Source organism: Passer montanus, unplaced genomic scaffold, assembly GCF_014805655.1.
Source record: "Passer montanus isolate IOZ18808 unplaced genomic scaffold, ASM1480565v1 scaffold173, whole genome shotgun sequence".
Lineage (NCBI taxonomy): Eukaryota > Metazoa > Chordata > Aves > Passeriformes > Passeridae > Passer > Passer montanus.
Window position 1 is genome coordinate 72,795 of NW_024364604.1, and position 18,875 is coordinate 91,669.

The window sequence follows — 18,875 nt, forward strand, 5'->3', positions numbered from 1 at the left end:
CATGGGGGGGCAGCTGGTGGGAGAAATTAACCCTTCCCACACAAGCCCAGCTCCAGAGTCCTTCCAGCATTCATGCCCACCATCCTTTTCCTCATGCAATGAGGGGATGGGTGAGGATGGAACAAGGACAGAGCTGGACTCCAGTCCAGTGTCTGGGGCACTCAGCTCAGAAAAAAGCAGCCCCAAATTCCTTCTTTTCTGATAAAACACCCAAAACTTATTTACAAATCATGGTTCCTTGCTCTGCACAGTGTCTCTCCTACAGTGGCCAAAAGCAGCCATGTCCTAATAAAAAAATCTGTGCCTTCTGCAAGATGCAATCTCTCTGATGTCTCACCACAGATTTTTTTAATTCCAAAGCTTCTGTACACAAAGTGTTTTCATCAAGAAATCTGTTTCTCTGCACAATTTTTCTAGTCTCTCCTCATCACTGTGTAACAGCTAGACTGCTCCTTGAGGAGCTTTGAATGCACTTTCTATTAAATTTTAGTCACCCTCAAAGGTTGTTCCATGACCGAAACCATTATCCCAATATCTGTTGTCTGTAGCCTCATCCCATGCCCCAAAAATGTGTTTTGGAGCTTAGGGGGCCTTGCATCCTGGTCCCTAGGACCCACCACACATCCCATGGCAGTGGCCAACATCCCCTTCTCTGCCCAGCTTAACATTTGCACTTCCTCAAGCCTGAGACGCCTTGTCATCCCATCACTTGGGGACTGGCACCCAGCTCTGGAGGAGCATGTCCAGCTCCTCCATGTCCCATGGCAGCCCCTCTGCTGGGTGAACACTTTGGGGGATCTTTGCTCCAGGTGCTTCTGGCAGGCCCCACCACCATGGCTTGTTCACTCTGATTTTTCCACTCCCTGACTGACTCCCTGACTTCTGGTCAGCCAGTTCTGCATGTTTATTCACCGGGGGAAAACTTCCCTTTCCCTCATAATTGTTTTTGCTTCTGCTGCTTTCTGCTTCATCGCTGCCTTGTTTCGGGAAAAGGGGCTTTTTTGGGAGGTGATTCATTGCTCTGTGGATTTTCCTGCATACTCAGTTCACCAGCTGCCCCATCCTCTCCCCCTTGCTGCTGCTTCCCCCAGTTCACCCATTCCCCAGGGCTAATTGATTCACCACTGAGGTTTATTTCTGGCTTCCAGCTGTTGGGCTCCTTGCAGCTGCCTCGAGCTGGTATGTTCCTCTCTGCTCCCCCAGAGTCTCTCCTCCTCCTCCTCACTTTCCTCCTGGTGCTACTCCTGGCTGTCTTCCTCCTTCTGATTCCCCTGCTGCCTTGTCCATGCAGTGTTTAATGGTCTCAGTGTGCCCCATCGATGACAACCAGAAGCTGGAGGGCAGCAGGACATGTGGCCTGAGCAGGGCTTCAGGGTAAGGTGCCACCAGCCTCTGGGCACCGGGATGAAGGGCTGCCACCCATTCCCTGATCCAGGCTGAGCACACAAGACAGCAGAATCAAGCCCATCCCTTCGTTCCTCCATGTTCAGAAGGAATAAAATTCCATAGCTGTGATTTACCTGAGGTGATGCCACAAGCACAAGGTGTCCTGGGTGGCTCTAACCACTGGTACCCACCAGATCCAAAGGAGCTGCTGTCTTTGAAGAGGTGGAGAGGGGGATTTAGGTAGCTTGATGTCAACTGCAGCACCCAAAGCCAAGCCCTGGATCTGTAAATCCCCCAGCTCAGCTGTTCTTTAATCCTGGAGGCGTCTCAGTTCTGCAATGCCCTTGGCACAGGAGAGATCCTGGCCAGGCAGAGGCTGTGTCCCAGGCAGCTTCCCCTGACCCTTCCCTTGTGGCAAACCCTCCTGGATGTACAAACTCCTGTGGGGTCTCAGCAGAGGGGTTTAGTCCCTGGGTGCTCTCCAAGCCACCCACCACAGGAACCAAGGACCGGGATCCCTTGGACACAGGCACAGTGGTGATGGGCTGAAATCCACCCTCTTCATTTGTGAAACACACTGAGCTCAGCTTCACCCTGTTGAGAGTTTTTCCTCACTCTTGGGGTTCTCCTTTGAAATCCTTCCCATTTTCTGGCCCCCTTTTTGGAGCATGGGCCCCAAGCCTGGGCACAGCATCCCTGTGCCTTTCCCCCCATGCTCTCCCTGCCCTGGTTTGGCATTCAATCACAGTAGCCCTTAGCTCAGGTGGTGTTTGTGTCTCAATTTGGGTGATTATTGACCCAAAACCTGTGTTTTAGGGATTTTCCACTTCCCAAGTGCAGGTGCTCCAGCATTGGATCTCATCCCAGACCATGCCAAGCTCAGGTTTACACAGCTGCAGGCACCAGGCAATTCATCTCACCAGTGACTAGTTTTCCCCGTTTTTGCCCAGCAAACAGTTTCTTCTCCAATTCCAGTTCCTTCTGGGGCTGGATGAAGTAGCTGGGAGCACAGATCCAAGCCCAGGTGGACACTGCTGGGAGCAGACCTTTACCCACCCTGTTTGCAGTCACATTGGTGTTGTGCTAGGTTCAACGTGGGCCACGGGGATGTTCACAGCCTTTCCATGAGAACACAGAAACTCAGAATCACAGAACGGTTTGGGGTGGAAGGGGCCTTAAAGATCACCTAGTTCCAACCTCAGATCATGTAGGGATAAGCTGAGCACCGTCTGGAAACCTGAACAGGCTACAAACCACGTTCTCAGGTGTGAAATCCTGTAAAAATAAGCCGCACTATCACAGCTTTCTGCGGTCCAGCCTCCACCAGGCACAAATTCCACAAACTTCTGCTTTCCCCTCGCCTGAATCAGCTCTGCCGTGACTCTGCAAGTCTGGTTTTTCTCCACTAGGTCGCAGCATTAACTTCTATTTTTTCCCCTCCTTACTAAACCAACAAACTGGGGACTTTTTTTTTCAATAGGCAGCTCTACCTTGTCACCCCTCCGTCCCCTCCACGGGGTTCCCGGGGCTGTGGTGACTCAGTGTGAGGTGGCTGGAGAGTCCCCTGAGGTCCCTGCAGAAGGGCCTCGGCTCCTATTTGCATCTGGGCTCGCCTTGCTCATATTCATTGTGAAATTAAAAGTGAAAATATTTATATTAATCACTAATTACACCGCCAGCATGAAGCCTGGAGGAAGGGGACAATGAAGGACCACCAACGCACCCCTTATCTTTCCTCCCAGACAGTTCTTTCCCCCAGATGGTGATGGTGATGACTGAGAAGCTTTTCCTGCTGATTTACAGCTTCATCCTCATGAACTGGCACGTAGGAAGGTTTCTAGCTTGGAAAACACGAGTGCTGTGTCCAACTCCTTCCCCTGGCCAACCCTGCTGCTGCCCCCTCCAAGGGCAGCACAGGATGCTCTGGATGTTATCCCCTGGATGGGGCTGGGTCTAGCAGGAAATCTGATTCAGTTGCCCCCTCCAGGGCTTCCCATCTCCCCAGTCCAGCACTCTGGAGGTGTCTGGTTTGGGGGGAGCTGAAACCTGCTCTCTGGACCCCTCCACAGGGACAGAAAGGCCCCAGCGTGGGTGGGGCTGGTCCCGTGGGAGATGCTGCTGCTGGTGACTCATCCCCCCAGGTGTGCCCACGGATGCTCTGGCTGCTGCCCTGGTTTTGGGGGAGCACAGCAGGGTTTGAAGGAGGGTTTCTCTGCTTTCACTATGAGCAAATGGTGCTGACAGTGGGGAGAAAGCTCTGCACAGCCCTGAGGAGTTGATGGTGGGGTAAGAACGGGCCACAAACACCTGAAAGGTGGGTGTAGAGACACAGCCAGACTCCTCCCCATCGTGCTGGACTGTGACAAAGGGCACCAGTGGCAAGTGGGACACAGGAGGCTCAGGCTGGATGTGGGAGACACAGCTGCCCTGGGACACAGACCACCTAAACTGTACCCCCATACTTAGGTGATCTAGGGCCAGAACATGGCTGACACCCTGGCTACGTTCCTCCTCAGAGTGGGAGGCTGGACTTAAGATATTCCTTGGACCCAACATTACTATGCAAGTTTGATTTAAAAAAAATTGGTTTTCCTGCTTCTGTGTGTCCTCGAGCTGCTTTTGTGCTGTCTCTGCAGCCCTGAGCTCTCCAGCTTATGAAATGCTGGTGTTTCCAACAGCAACAGTGATGCAGAGATCCAGAGGTGGAAGAAGCAGCAAAGGAGGAGCACAGGAATCCCCTGTGGCAGCAGGAAATGCCTGGACAGATGAGTGCCAGGTCCCCTTTGGAGCCATCCAGGCATTTTTCCAGGGTGAATTACCACTCCTCCTGCTCCCAAGTCCTTCTCAGCTCTCTCCTACTCAAACCCACACTCCAGGGGCCTGCTGAGGTCTCAGCTCACTGGTGCTGTGCTCATGTCCCCAGCTGCTGTCCTGCATTTGGGACAGATGCTTTGCAGACTCACCAGCCACCAGCTAATGCAGCCTCACAAATCCTCCCCTCAGTGCCCCACTGCTTCCCTCTGCCAAAGCCAAACGGGAGGTGCTGAGGCTGGAGAGTGTTTCCAGACATGGGACATGGTCAGACAAAACCTGCCTGGGCAGAGGACCCTGCAGCAGAAATGAAAGGTGGATGTGCTGGAAGCTCCAGCTTGGAGGGAGCCCAGGACACGTGTCCTTGTGCGGATGGATCCGGCTGTGCCTGGGGCAGCTGAGAGCACACAGTGTTCAGCACTGCTGCTCCCAAGGGCTCCAGGGGCTGGAACAGCTCAAGAGGAGCACTGCAGCCTCACCCTCAGGGTTTTCCTGGCATTTGACCAAGTCCCACAAGTACAAGCTATTCCCAACACAACAAGCACACGCTGGGTACCGCTGGCTTCCCTCTGCCCTCCCACTCCTGCCGTGGTCTGCTCTGCTTCCCCAAACACAATTCCTCCATAGCTGCCTCTGCTAAAGCAACAATGGACCCAAGCCCTGAGCACCTGAGGTAACCCCCAGGTTTTTTTTTATCCCAGGTCCAGCTTCTTTGTGCTGCCCTTGCTCTGTGACAGGGTTCATGGGAGCCGCAGAGGGCAGGAGAGGTGAAGAGATCTCCACATGGCTCATGAGTACTTAGGCTTGAATTATGTCCTGCTCTCTTCTTCCAGACCTGTGGCTTTTTACCTGCAGTGACCTTCCCTGACTCGCTGTTTACCTTGAGAGAAAGGGAACATTTGCTGCCTAGAGGAGCTCAGCTACAGCTTTTCAGTCAGCGATGAAAACACTCCAAAGCTAAGAGCAGCGTTTGAATTTAAAAATCGTAATTACAGCGCCCAAGAGGCAGAAGTTGGAAGAGGGCAATGAACAAAGCAGGGGGTTGGAAGAAAACAAAGAAAGGCATGAGAGGAATCTGCGCTTTGAACACAGAGTCCTGAATATCTTGCACTGGCTACTTCAGATTGGGCACCCAAAATTAATAGATTCTTTGACCTTCGTTTCTTTGTGCTCTGGTTCTTTGTTTGTAAAGCAGAAACCACAATAGAGCCTCACCAAAGGAAAAAAAAAAAGAAAAGAAGATGTCATCAATGTCATCAGAGCAATTGCTCCAGCCAAAGCACTGTGATGCTGCAGAAATGAAGATGAAGAAGGAAAAAATCCACCCTAACCCCGAGTGGCTTTTCAGCAAGTGAGTACCAGCATCGCATGCGGGGAGCAGGGCAGTGTCCTCTGGAGTAAAAAATACCTCCCAAAAATGTAATTAAGGATGAACCACACACGCCCACAGAGGTTCTGTGGGCAGCCTGAAGGCAGGCATCTCGTAACTTTTAAATGCTTCCTCAACCTTGTCACTTCTGATGTTATTTTGATGCATTTTATGCACAGCATTCTGCTGTATTAAGAGAATGTCCATGTACCTCACAAATAACTGCCTGCAAAGGAAAGCCTCCACAAACAAATGGAGCCTTGAGGCTGCTCCCTCTGGTCTAAGGAGCTGGATATTGTGCTTGGGCAATTCCAAGAACAGGTACAGAGAATGGATGGGGAGCACCTCTGGGGAGAAGGATTTGGGGATGTTGGTGGATGAGAAGCTCAACATGACCCAGCAATGGCTGATGGCAGCCCAGACACACCCCCAGTCCTGGGCTGCTGCACAAGTGTGGGCAGCAGGACAGGGAGGGGATTCTGCCCCTCTTCTCCATTCAGGTGAGATCTCACCTGCAGAGCTGCCTCCAGCCCTAGGGCTCACAACACAGGAAAGAAGAGGAATGAGCTGGAGTGAAGCAGGAGGAGGCCACGAAGATGCTTATAGGGATGCAGGCCCTCTGCTCTGGAGCCAGGCTGGGACAGCTGGGAAAAAAAAAGGCTCCAGGAAAATCTGAGAGCCCCTTCCAGTACCTAAGGTGCTCCAAGAGAGCTGGAGAGGGACCTGGGACAACAGCATGGAGTGACAAAACAAGTGGAAATGGCTTCCCAGTGCCAGAGGGCAGGGTTAGGTGGGATACTGGGAAGAAATTCTTCCCTGTGAGGGTGGTCAGACCCTGGCATAGGCTGCCCAGAGAAGCTGTGGCTGCCCCATCCTTGGAAGTGCCCAAGGTCAGGCTGGACAGGGCTTGGACCACCATGGTCTAGTGGAAGTTGTTGGGAAGTTGAAACGAAGGGATTTCCAAGGTCCCTTCCAATCCAAACCATTCTGTGATTCTGTTTTGGTGATCACCACTGACCACACCATCATGTTACTTCACTGGACCTCACTGCTAGATCCTGTTGGATTTATGACACCCTGGTCTCTGCAATGGCTGCTCTTGCTGCTATGCAGGATGCAAAAAAAATCCACATACCCTAATTCTGGAGTCCTGCTCCTTTAAACAGATGTGGGAGGGAGGGTTGGTAAATCCTTGGACAGTTTTTCATCTTGCCTCAACTGGGTTGGGCTTTGGGCTCAGTCTGTTGTCTGGTCCCCTGTCACAGCTGCTGTTGTAATGATTCATCCATCTGGTTTTCTGGGAAAAGAAAATGAGCTAGGGAAATGTTTTTTGGTTGGTTTTTATTTTTTTTCTGGCTGTATCTTTCCTGAAACAGTTACAACTTTGCACCCACTGGAGTTGGAGGGAGGGAGAAGGAGTCTTACGCATCAGTTTTCGCTGGCTGGAGCAGAGACAGAAGTGCTGAGAATCCCATTCCTTAAAGTCAGACTGTGACAGTTTTGTCCTGAACTGTGCTTCCAAGGAATGAAAAGGATCCAACAAAACCCAGCAGAAGATGCAGGCTGTATTCAGTGGGTGCACTGGACAAAACCTCGTGCTGATCACACCCGCTCCTTCCACTGGCTCCTCGCCTGCCTGAGCTCTCCAGAAATGATGTGGGATTAGCTGCAGAAAGGCAGCTTGGACACAAATCCATGTGGAAAACACAGACACTGAAGGTCTTCTCATTGGATTGAAACAGTCATGAGTGGTGTAATTTATCATAAATCAGACAAGTATTGGGGAGAAAAAATCCAAGGAGTTCACGCTGGGCTGGGCAATGTTCAGTCTCAAAGTGCAACAGGAAGCCACACTGGACTTTTTCCTTGTTGGCCTGCACAGTAAGGATGAGACAATGTGCCCACTGAACTGGGAACACCAAGGCAACCCACTTCTTGCTTAACGAAAGTGGCACTGTAAGGTTCCTTTTTCAGGAGCCCTTAAAAACATTGTTTTCAACCAGCCAGCTCCAGAGATCTCCTTCTCCTCATTCCAGGAATGCATCTTCCTTGGTCCAAGCTTGGTTAGAGGTTAGACTGGGGAAGCAGCAGCTTGCCTGGGAACAATCACTCCTCCATTCAGACACGTTAATAATGCATTTCCACCAAAGGGGTCAGGTATCAAAGTTCTTTTCTATGCTGCTGGAGCAAACCTTCCTGTGACAAATTCCTGCTCTTATTTTGACTCCTGTGAGAACCAGATCCTCCTTGAACCCACCAGACAGGAACCACTCTCCTCACTGGTCCACCATCCTTCCTCTCCCGTCCTCCCCCTTTTTTTTTAGGTCTCCTTCTCCTCACCAGCCTTTCCTCGCGCTCGCCCGTTCCATGATTTCATCCGAGGTGGGTGGTGAGCTCGCTCTCCCCCGCGCAGCCTCTTCCCAGCGGCTCCCGGGATCCCTGCCAGCTCCTCTCCACCCACGGCCTCTCCCGCCGAGCCCAACCGCGGCTCCCGCTGCCGCCCGTGCTAAGGCAGCATCTCACATCTGCTGGGCTGGCTGGGCCAGGGCAGCCGAGGAGCACTCACCCTTCCCTCTGCACCAGCACCTTCCAGGGGTTGCCATCTCCACCCCTGCATCCCACGGGATCCCCGGCTTCCTGCCCAGGATGGGTCACTGGAGTGACTCTTGAAGGCTCGAAAGCTGCAAACCCAAATTTGAGTTTAGAAAGCAGCTCTGAGGGTTGAAAATCAAACGAAAACTGCTTTTTTTACCCTTTTTTCCTGAGCTGCTTCCACACATAAAACCTCTGCATGGATTTAAGCATTCCCAGCCTGGCTAATGAAGGAGCACCAGGCAGTGAAGTCAACTGGTCCCACGGCTTCAGAGACTGTGGAGCTGAAGATGGCAAAGCAGATTTGAATCTGATTTTGAATTTGTTAAGTCAAAGTGTTACAATTTAAAACAGAGCACGGGACAGCTTCTCAAACCTCTCGGGTTATTCCCTCTGCTCTTCTGCCATGATTTTAAAATATTAATCTTTTCACTATTCCTCCCAATGCAATTTCTGTGAGTCCATAAAACCATTTGCTCCTTGTCAGAGAATTCCGATGGCGGTGATTTATAGGCTTTGCTTGGAACGCAGCACGCAAGTACTTCACTTTTTCATTCGCCCTTTCTAAACGTTTTTAACGATCTGCTTCCTCAGATCTGTTTACATTTGGGACATTAAAAGCTAAGCAACAACTCCATTATGAGAAAGAACGCCATAAAAATTCCACCATTGCCAGGAAACGTCTCAATACAGTGACAAACGTAGCCACGCTCTCGTCCTGCTGCTCATCCGTGGGAAGACTGGTTTATAAATTATTCATGAGCGCCTTAAAATTTCCAGGCTAACCTCAACTAAAAAGTGGGGGTTTTTACACCATTGTTTCGCTCCAAAGTTCTCCAACTGGAATTTTGATTTGCATAGAGAAATCTTGAAAATTTACTTGCACTGAGTTTCTCCTTCCTTCAAGTTGTGATTTCAGTTCTCACACTGGAAACATAGTGGAGAGTCTTTACGTGACAACTTATTTGGAAGCCTGGAAATCCATTATAATTCTCATGAACTTCCTGAGAAATTTAGGTTTTCCCAGAGGTGATTTCTGAGCAGGTTTGGATTCATAAGGATTTTGGCAGCTTGCAGCAGGCAATCCCATCACCTCATGGCATTTTTAGCAATGATGAACCATATGGGAAACTATCAAGCCATTCTCTTCCCAGTCTGTTTCACAGTAAGGACAGGCAAGACTGAAGATTAAATCATGGCAAAATCCAACAGAGCAAATCACTTTGTGTTCCTCTGGAGGCCACTAACAGACCAGCTCACTCACCTGTGCTCATGGGTTTTACAGCTGTCAGTCTGTCCTGGGATTTAATCCGCACGGTGGCATTGGAGTATCCTCCACATAAAATCATCAATTATAAATAAATCCCGCTGGGTTTTTATGCAGTAACGTTATAGAAGAATGACAGTTGTGGTATTTGAAGCAATGAGGTTGAAAGAGTTGCTTTACATTCCTCTTGATGTCCATGCTCTGCCATGCATTGCTTGGTGAACTGTTGTCACAGCCAGCTCCTCCACACGGCGCTTTGATGCCCCTTCCCAGCCACTTCATCCCAGGCTGTGCTGCTCCAAATCAGGGTCAGTGTCTGGCTTTCCAGGCTGGAATCCAGCCAGAGTTACACAGGGCTTGACACACTGATTGCTTTGGGAAAGCAGAGACCAAAAAGACTTTCCTCTGCAACAATATGTGAATAATTATTCCCTGTGAGGGTGGTGAGGCCCTGGCACAGGTTGACCAGAGAAGCTGTGGTTGCTCCTGGATCCCTGGAAATGTCCAAGGCCAGGCTGGACAGGGCTTGGAGCAACCTGGGATGGTGAAAAGTGTTCTTGCTCATGGCAGGGGGATGGAACTGGATGATTTTTAAGGTCCCTTCCAACCAAACCATTTGTGACTTTCACTAGCACCAAAATACTGAACTCAAATCTCTGCGATCCCAAGGCTCACCTCTCCTTTTTTTGCCAAGGGGGCTTTAAAAAACTTCTTTGACACAGAGAAAATGATTTTATTGATTTGCCCCCAGGACTGAAGACAGATCATCTGCTTCCATGGCAGGTTCTCTGGAGAAGAATCCTCTAGAGGAGACAGACATGATGCTGAGAAGGCAGCACAGTCAGAAACTGCACACAGGGGGACTTAAAATACCCAGCAATCCAGGCAGCAGAGCAGGCAGCCATACATCTCTCCATGGACTGTTCTTGGAAAGTTGTTGGAGATCCAGTAGACTGAGAATGACATCAGAGAAAACATTTTTTGCCTCCTATTTCAAGGAGCTGAGTGGGACTATCTTCTGACCCAGAGTCTGTAACCATTACACTGAGCAGCACCCACTGAACATCCCCTTGCTCAGCAGCAGAGGTGAAGCACACAGCTGGTCCAGCTTTTCTGCTTGAAACCCCAAAGTTCTGGATGCTTCCAGAGGAGATGCACCTGCAGCACCTGGAGAAGAGAACCCAGCAGTCTGATGGATCATTGTCAGAAACCAGGGGAGCAGAGCTGTCCTAGTGATACCTGAAAAGTGACAATTGCTGCAGGCAGCTTCACCCAGGCTGGCTTCACTGCCCTCACTGGATCTGATCCACCAGATAGTTAGAAATTCTAACACTATTTTCATACGGATTACCCAAACAAGGAAGAATTTGCTCTGCTGGCACCTTTACACTGCTGTGAGCTCTAACAGCCTGTTTTACTGCACAGCAAAGCTCTGCCAACACAAGCCTCTGCCGTTTCATACTTAGCAAAGGTCCCAGCAGGACTCGACCAGCCCGCAGTAAAAGCCACAATTCCTGCATTTATCCTCCTCAGACCTCTGCTGCCCATTCTGCCACTGGAAATGTGTGCTAAGGACACAGCAGATCCCACACAACTTTTGGTTAAGAAGTCCCTGATATTTTTGGTTAAGAAGTCTCAAACTGGCTTGAAGGAATCAGTGAGCGTCTTGTAGAATATCACAATTTTGCTTCATTTACTGTTCCACTCTTTCATAAGCATCCTATGCCTGCATATTTTATCAATTAATGTTGAATATTTTTTAAATTATAATGAAAATTATAGTTCTGACCCTCAATTTATTCGCTGTGAAAACAAAGCTGTTTTTCACTATCACCCCAAGCCCTACTCAGCATGATCGGTTTATTTTCCTCCCAGACTGCCAATATACAGTGGATTTCACAGAACATCCTTATGTAGAAGCCTGACATTTTGAGACTGTGATGCAAGATCACAAAAATTTCAGACAAATTAATTGCAACAATTGAAATTTCAGTTTGAAGTAGTAGAATGAAGTGGTTTCAGGACTCATTAATAAAAAATGTGTACACTGTCAGACATTTCTGAAATATTTTTGTATGAAAAATTTCCCAGCAGACATCATCTTTCTCTCCCTCTCATCCAGCATATTTTATATTAATCCAGAAGTGAGAGGGTTTTTTGGGAGAAGCAGTTGACTTCCAGTGCTGCTTTTGGCTTAGTCCAAGTGTTGATTTCATTTTAACATCATTCCAGAACACTGGCAACGAGACAAACTTTTCTGGCCATGGAAACAATCCCCCTGCACGATGCATTTTGTGACTGCTGCAGGGTCTGTCAACAGGAGGATGGAGCAGATTTGAAAACAAAGCGTTTAAGTTACCCCTTGTGGTACCTGACTGGAATTTTGAGAACTGGTGCAGGTTTTGTAGGCACCATTTTGCAAAACTGCAAAAATGTCCCAAATCTATCTGACAGGGAAGACCTGTCTTCCAGTAGTTTCAATTTTTTAAAAGGCCAGGAGTTGAGAGCAACTCAACTTTTTAATTGCATAAATAAAAAAAAAAACAAAACAAACCAAACAAACAAACAAAAAAACCCCCAAAAAACCCAAACCAACTCGTTACATACACTTTCTTCTTCCTCAGAGATATTTTATGCTGAAATGCTTCTGTTTTCATCAGGCATTTTTCTTCCTTTTTTCATCCTTTCTTCCCCTGTTGCTGTAAAGAAGATCCACCATGAGCAGGACACAATCCTGTGTGGGAGCACACGGGCACACCACCAGGAGTGCTCACATCTGAAAATACTTTAATGAGATCCAAGCACTTGGCAGCTCCATTTTTCTGACTGTATGGTGCAAAGAAACTCTTGCTTTTCGATACAATTAAAACATTATTAACCTTCTTCACTTGTTTCTGCACCACTCTGTAACTGGTTTGAACCTTAAGATTAGTTTCTGTGCTAACAAGTTTCCTTGAAGTCCTGACATTTCAATCCTACACGCACAGCATAAGCAGCAAAACTCCAAACAGATCCATCTGCTCCCTCAAGGACTTCCCACAAGAAATCATTTAAGCAACTGTCTGCATGGGAGCTACTCAGGCAGTGGATGTACTTAAAACACAGTGATTATTTCAAGTCACGCTTCCAACACCACTTAATTCTGCACAGCTTTTAACCTGCACAAGAACATCTGTCAAACCCCCTAAAACATGCAGAGCTCTGCATCGTGCTGCAAACTCCCCATGCTGCTAGCCAGTCTATATTTTCCATATTTCAATGATTTGTTCCATTAATTTAAGGGCTTAACCTACAGTCCTTGGTAGTAAACAAAGGACTCACCACTTCTCAAAGCTCTGTCTGAAAAGAGACAGAGCATGAGGGTGGATGTCATGAATGATGGGAAGCAAAAGACTTGAAAGAGGTCACAAAAGTCCCTTTTGGTCTGTGATTATCCTATTTAGAAATAAAGACCATCTCATTCCAACCCATCCTGCCATGGGCAAGGACACCTTCCATATCCTGGGTTGTTCAAGCCCCATCCAACCTGGCCTTGGGCACTTCCAGGGATCCAAGAGCAGTCGCAGCTTCTCTGGGCACCCTGTGCCAGGGCCTCACCAACACCACAGGGAAAAATGTACTCCTAATTATCTAATCTAATCTAACCCTGCTCTGTGTTCGAAGCCATTCCTCCTTGTCCTGTCACTCCATCTCCTTGGCGAAATTCCTTCTCCAGCTTTCAATATACTTTCAATATACTGTCATCATATACATAAAAAAAATCTGAAGGGGATAAAAGGAAGGTAGATTTGCATCCAACAACTAGCCATAACCTTAGAAATTCCTCTAAATATTCCAAAGTTGTCCTACTTGTTTACAGAACCCCTTTTTCTTAGTTACCCCATATGGAATAGTGGGAAAAGTAGTACATTGCTGAACTTACCAGGATATCCAGGAAAACATCCCCTGCTACAGGGATGCTGTGCTGCAGGCTGGTGTGTGATGTTTTGCTGTAGGTTAGTTGGTGGCATTAACTCCCAAAAAGCTGGATGTAAAAGGATCAGCTGACTGAAGGATGACTTTCAGACATTGTTTTCATGGATAATTAGATCCTGCTGGAACTGGGGACAGGACCCACCTCTGACTCTGCCTCCAGCCAGCTGTGTCTCTGAACAACTGAAATTTCAGAGGAATTCATATACATTGAACACCCTTGGAGAGGTGACTCAGGTTGTTTATGGCTTACTCTGTAAGGACTGTACGAGAGGAGAATGGAAGAAGCTCTCAGGCTGGCAGGGAAAACCTCCATGAGATCTTGCTTTCAGCACGTCCAGAGTAAGAGAGCTGCAGATTGGAAGGTTTCCTGCTGCTCCTTTTATTTCCTCATACCTCACAGACAGATCATTAAGCCAACAGGGTGGGGTTCTTCTTCTTTGAGCCAAAGTCCACACTGGTTATTCTCACTGGGAAAACCATCTTCCCTCTCAGCACCGTAAGGCTTTCCAAACCATTCCAAGGATCATCTTCACACACAGGACCTAAACCAAGATCTTGGGTTATACATTTTTACACTTCTCCATCTCCCAGAGTTTAAACTTGTAGCATTTCTGCAATTCCATTCACTAAAATAACACACTTCCCTGTTTCCATACCATTAAAGCTTCTCTCCGGAGCCTCTTCTGCAAAAATTCACGAGGTGCAATTCCCCAATCACTATAACCGATTTCAAATGGTGCTAGAAATTATTATTGACTCTGAACACCAAAAGAAATCAGTCATCCTCTAAAGGGGTTATGGAGATCTGCAAGGATGAAGAGTCATGTGCTGGACAGCATTTCACATTGGAGAATCCCCAAATACTTGATATAATTCTTATTAAAGCACTGGTAAGAAAAACAGAGGTTTAGACAGTGAAAATTTTCAACGTCAACCAATAGGTACACACATTTTTAAATATAGTGAAATACTTAAAAAAATATAATCTTGAAATCTTCTCCAGATTTCAGCAGACTTGGACAATGTCACCAACCACCTGTGGTCTAATTCTCAGTTGCTGGCCATTTCCATGAGCACATCCAACCACCAACCTGAATGCTGGCAGGTCTTGTCGCACAAAATAAGTAACACATTCTGACCTGCCAAACGTGCCACAACAAAAAGCCAAACACACAGGAGGGATGCAAACAGCATCCAGAACTCCCAGTGCTTCAATGCAGAACTACCAGTTTCAAATTCGATTCTCTGTCTTGTATGATACATGTACAAAGTATTTACAAGTGTGATGAAGTGGTAAGAAAAACAGATCTAGGTAAGGCTGAAAACAGGTTTTGAGTTAAGAATTTAGAGCACATGTAGTTCCCTCCTCATTCCTCACCATATTGTATGAACTAGTTATGGCAGCTTTTACTAATCAGGGCATTAAAATCAACATCTTGAATTCTGAGTTACAATCACGGATTTTACTTTTTTGCTTAGTTTTCTGTCTCAAAATATTCTTGGGTTCTGAAGTTGCTGCTCACTACTCACAAGTATTATAAATATGATGCCAGCAGAATTTCTGCCTTTGAAATCACTCTGTGCATTGCTCTCCCAGGAGTCACCTGGGCCACAGACCCCTGGAGTCCCAGTGAGGGACTTTGTTTGGTGCTGGAGGTTAATTGGAATGGCAGAACCACACAAGGAAGATCTTGACTTTCTCTTCTTTTCCTCTGAGGCTCCTGAGGGTCCGTTTCCCTGATGAAGGCAGGCATTCTTCCTCCAAGAACACTGATTTCAAATGGTGCTAGACAATGAATAGTTAAATCTAAACCACCATATGAAACCAGCTTCCTGAGGGAGCTTGAGTCTAGCTGGGAGGATATTCCTGTAACAATAAATTGGAAATGCCACAGAAGAATACCTAGCCACGTCGGGTTTTTATTTTTCCTGTTAAACAGTTGATGCTTTTTTCTTATTCTTACCCTTGACTTTGGTTTGAGTCACTCAAATGCTCACTTCTGTTTTCTATTACAGTGCTACCAACAGCAAGAGAATTGCTTGCAGCAGTGTCACTCAGAGGAATTTTGTTAGTCAAGCTTGAACAACATGTACAAGGCTTTAACAAGGAATGAAGGACCTTCATCCTGCTTGTGCTGCTGTCTTCTATTAACACGTTCTGTCTGCTGAGCTCTGCCCACAGCAAGACTACATCCAGACACACCAGCAAGGGCAGCACTGCTGCAAAACTCCCTCTTGTGACAGCAGAACACGTAAGATGTTACCAAATCTTCATTTCAGCAGCAGCAGCACCAAGACCAGCATGTGACAGAAGCTGCACATCAGTACCTAAAGGCTGAATATTCATCCCAAAGGTCCTGCAAAGAGCCTGGAAATCTGCCCACCTGTCAGCTAGCTCTGGCTGAGGTGGGATTTACAAATTAGGGGAAAAGTGTGTCTCCAAACCTAACGTTAAGGACTGAGTTGATTATGGGCTATTCAGACCTGGCACTTAGCACCTGGAGCCAGCACAGCTTCTAAGAAGTCTGACAGAGGGCTGTTTCCTGGAAATCTGCTAGTGAAGTGTGTTCTAGACAATTTACTCCCTTTCAAACAGATTTTTTCTTTTCCTTTTTTCAAAACCTCTCTGCAGCCCCTCATCTCAGCTGGCAGAACAAACATCAGACCTGAAGCACATCTGCAGAGCAAGTCTGGAGTGTTTGCACAGCCCTGCTCCAAGTGACATCTTCTGGGAAGCACTCAGGTCCATCACAGCCTCTCAGAAGGGAACAAACCACCCTGGGCAGTGGCACAGAAGGCACCACAAAGTGTCTGCAAGGCAGAGGGAGGCACAAAGACACCGTGTGCCCCATCTGGTGCAGAACAACAGTTCTGAGGAAAACAACCCATCGGAGCAGGCTGGGCCTCTGCAAGCAGGCAGTTCCTGCAGTTACTGGAAGAGCTGTCACCATGCCAGGCCACATCACCACTGGATTTATTGTGCAGCTTTTCTGTCCAGAAAGTGCCTGTGTGGAGCAGAGCAGGCAGGAAGCAGCAGGACAGAGCTGTGCCCGTGTCCCCGGGCTCTGCCCCGAGCGTGCAGCTGCCTGGGAATCTTCCACACAGGCTCACAAAACACGAATGGGTAAAATAGAGCTGCTTTAAAGTGCAGGCAGAACCAAACTCTTTTTCCTTCAGCCATGCAGAAGTCCAGAATTTTGCCTTGCTGCAGTGTTTTCAAGAAGAATGAAGCATCTGCATTTTTTTCCCTCCTGCAGCTTATTACACCTGGGTATGCTCCATCCCTGCCTCTGGAAGTCCTGTGAAAGCTGATTTTAGTTGACTAGAACCACAGAACCACTGAGGTTGGAGAAGACCTCCAAGATTATTGAGTCCAACCTTTGATTTAATACCACCACATTCTCATTGAACCCTACAATGAAGTGCCAGGTCCACTTGTTTTTTGAACCCTTCCAGGGATAGTGACTCCACCACTGCCTTCAGCCTGTTTCAATGCTTAACCACTCTTTTTCCAGTGAAGAAATTTTTCCTAATGCCCAACCTGAACCTCTGCTGGTGAAACTTGAGGCTGTTTGCCCTTGTCCTGTCACTCGTTACCTGGGAGAAGAGGCTGACTCCCACCTCACCAGCACCTTCTCTCAGCAAAATGCTGGTCTTCAGGTAAATAAGGTCTCCCCTGAGTCTCCTTTTCAACCCTCAGCCAGTCCTTGTAGAACTGACATTCCAGACCCTAAACCACCATGTAAGATGAACCCATCTGTCGAGTCCTGAGGACAGGCAAATATTCTCCATCTCCTCTTCAGGGGGCAGAAAACCACGTAAAAAAAATAATAACACCTGTTCCTCAAGTTTCATCACCTGCTGACACGCAGCTCTGTCTTCATTTACCCCAAGGACAAGAAACCCAACCAGCTCAGACCAGGAATCCAGCTCCTGGAGAAGGAAAATCAAGCCAGTGTGGACAGTTCTCACGAGGGTATCTGTCAGCAGCACAGCTAACAAACTCCTCTCCAAGAAAATCTTCATGGGAAAAGCCCAAGAAACCTGAGATCCATCTGTGAAACAAGAAAGCATGGACAATTCACAACTGTCTCCCCTGGACAAGGCTAATTCCTGCTGCAGCATCTTTTCCATACAGTTGCATCCATGACATCCACAGATTTGAAGTTGAGGTCCAGCTGCTTGTTTTGGCCTTTACCACCAGCACTGGGATGGCTGCAGACCACAGCTTCTCCATGTGGCTATCCAGAGAGCAAATTCTGCCATTTAATATCATTTGCACTTTTGAAGAAAGCATCTTTCAAAACTTGTAATAACTCTGCGTGTTCCTAGAACAGGCTAATGAGAAACACGCTGCACCAGGGCTGTAAACTGTCATTTCTAAATTGGAAAACCAAATGAACTGCAGATAGAGAGCTATTGTGCTGCTCCAAGATGCCTCCTTCTAATTAGATGCTGGAAGTTTTAAAACATTTTCAAATCTTGGACTGCTCCATCCTTCCCAGATTTAATGATCGAAGAGTTGAGGGCAATTTTCTTGTTGAACTGGGAAGAAGAAAAACAGAGCAGTTAGTGTCTTCACATTTACAAGTAAGAACCCGGAAAACAGGAAAGAACAAACCCAGAGTTCAATGACTTAGATAAAAAACTGTAGATGGAAGAACATCTGATTACACTTTGGTTTCTGCAGTTACAAATTAAGTGTTCTGTAATCCTCCAGAGAAAATTATGGGAATGACATGTCAGTGACTTTAAGCTCTAATCTTACAAGCTTCATAATTCATGTTTTTATTTGACATTGATGGGATCACTTGAATGAGCAAAGTTTTGTCTGCAATTAAAGCACTGCAAGAATGGAGTTTACAAAGGCTTTGTTTTGCTGCTGAATAATTCTAGTGATTTACAGGTGGTTTAGCTGCATTTAAATACTTACTGGGGAACCCTCTCTCTTCTAATGATGAAGAGCAGAATTCCTGCACTTGGAATGACATGAGGACTGTCTGTGACTCCAAGTGTCAACTGTGGGAACTTTATCCCATTCATCAGGGATAATCACACCAAGCATGCACTGGGTGCAACTTGGAAAGACTTCCATGGTGGACTAATGATTCTGTACAGGAAATTCATTAAAAAATAAGTCCCACTGCTTCCTTTCCATGCCCTGCCATAACAGGAGCCGTGTAAATGGATTTTGTCAGAGCTGCACTCACGACAGCTTTACAATCCATCTGAAAGGCAGAGCCAGAATCTGCAGACAATGGACTGTGAGAACATCACATCTGACAAACTGCTCAACTTACTGCAACTTTTTAAATACTTTTTTTAAAAAATGTAATAATAAAATGTGGAGCTGAGGGAGGATGACAGAGTGACAAGTCTGCAGAAAGGCTCTGTCTGTACCATGGGAAGGGACTGTGTGAACTTCCTACTTAATGTCTGGCCATGGATCTCATTTATGAGCTGCTGCAGACACCC

At 47.3% G+C, this 18,875-nt stretch overlaps 2 protein-coding genes across 7 annotated transcripts in view; both read right to left on the reverse strand.

The window, feature by feature from the left end:
* The window catches only part of LOC120500032 (endonuclease domain-containing 1 protein-like), a 55,950-nt gene extending 49,190 nt beyond the window's left edge, over positions 1–6,760 (reverse strand). The window contains exon 1 of the mRNA XM_039704384.1: positions 6,702–6,760. The gene's annotated coding sequence lies outside the window, so the exon portion shown is untranslated. The remainder of the gene's footprint in view (positions 1–6,701) is intronic.
* Positions 1–18,875, reverse strand: part of LOC120500027 (endonuclease domain-containing 1 protein-like) — a 114,676-nt gene that overhangs the window by 40,704 nt on the left and 55,097 nt on the right. For 2 of the 6 annotated variants that reach the window (XM_039704371.1, XM_039704365.1), the window contains exon 1: positions 6,702–6,742. The exons of 1 other annotated variant lie outside the window; for it this stretch is intronic. The gene's annotated coding sequence lies outside the window, so the exon portion shown is untranslated. Of the gene's footprint in view, positions 1–6,701; positions 10,593–12,032; positions 12,125–13,347; positions 13,943–14,056; positions 14,288–18,875 lie in introns of those variants that run through there. 3 more of the 6 variants (XM_039704362.1, XM_039704364.1, XM_039704363.1) reach the window with 3 other exon arrangements.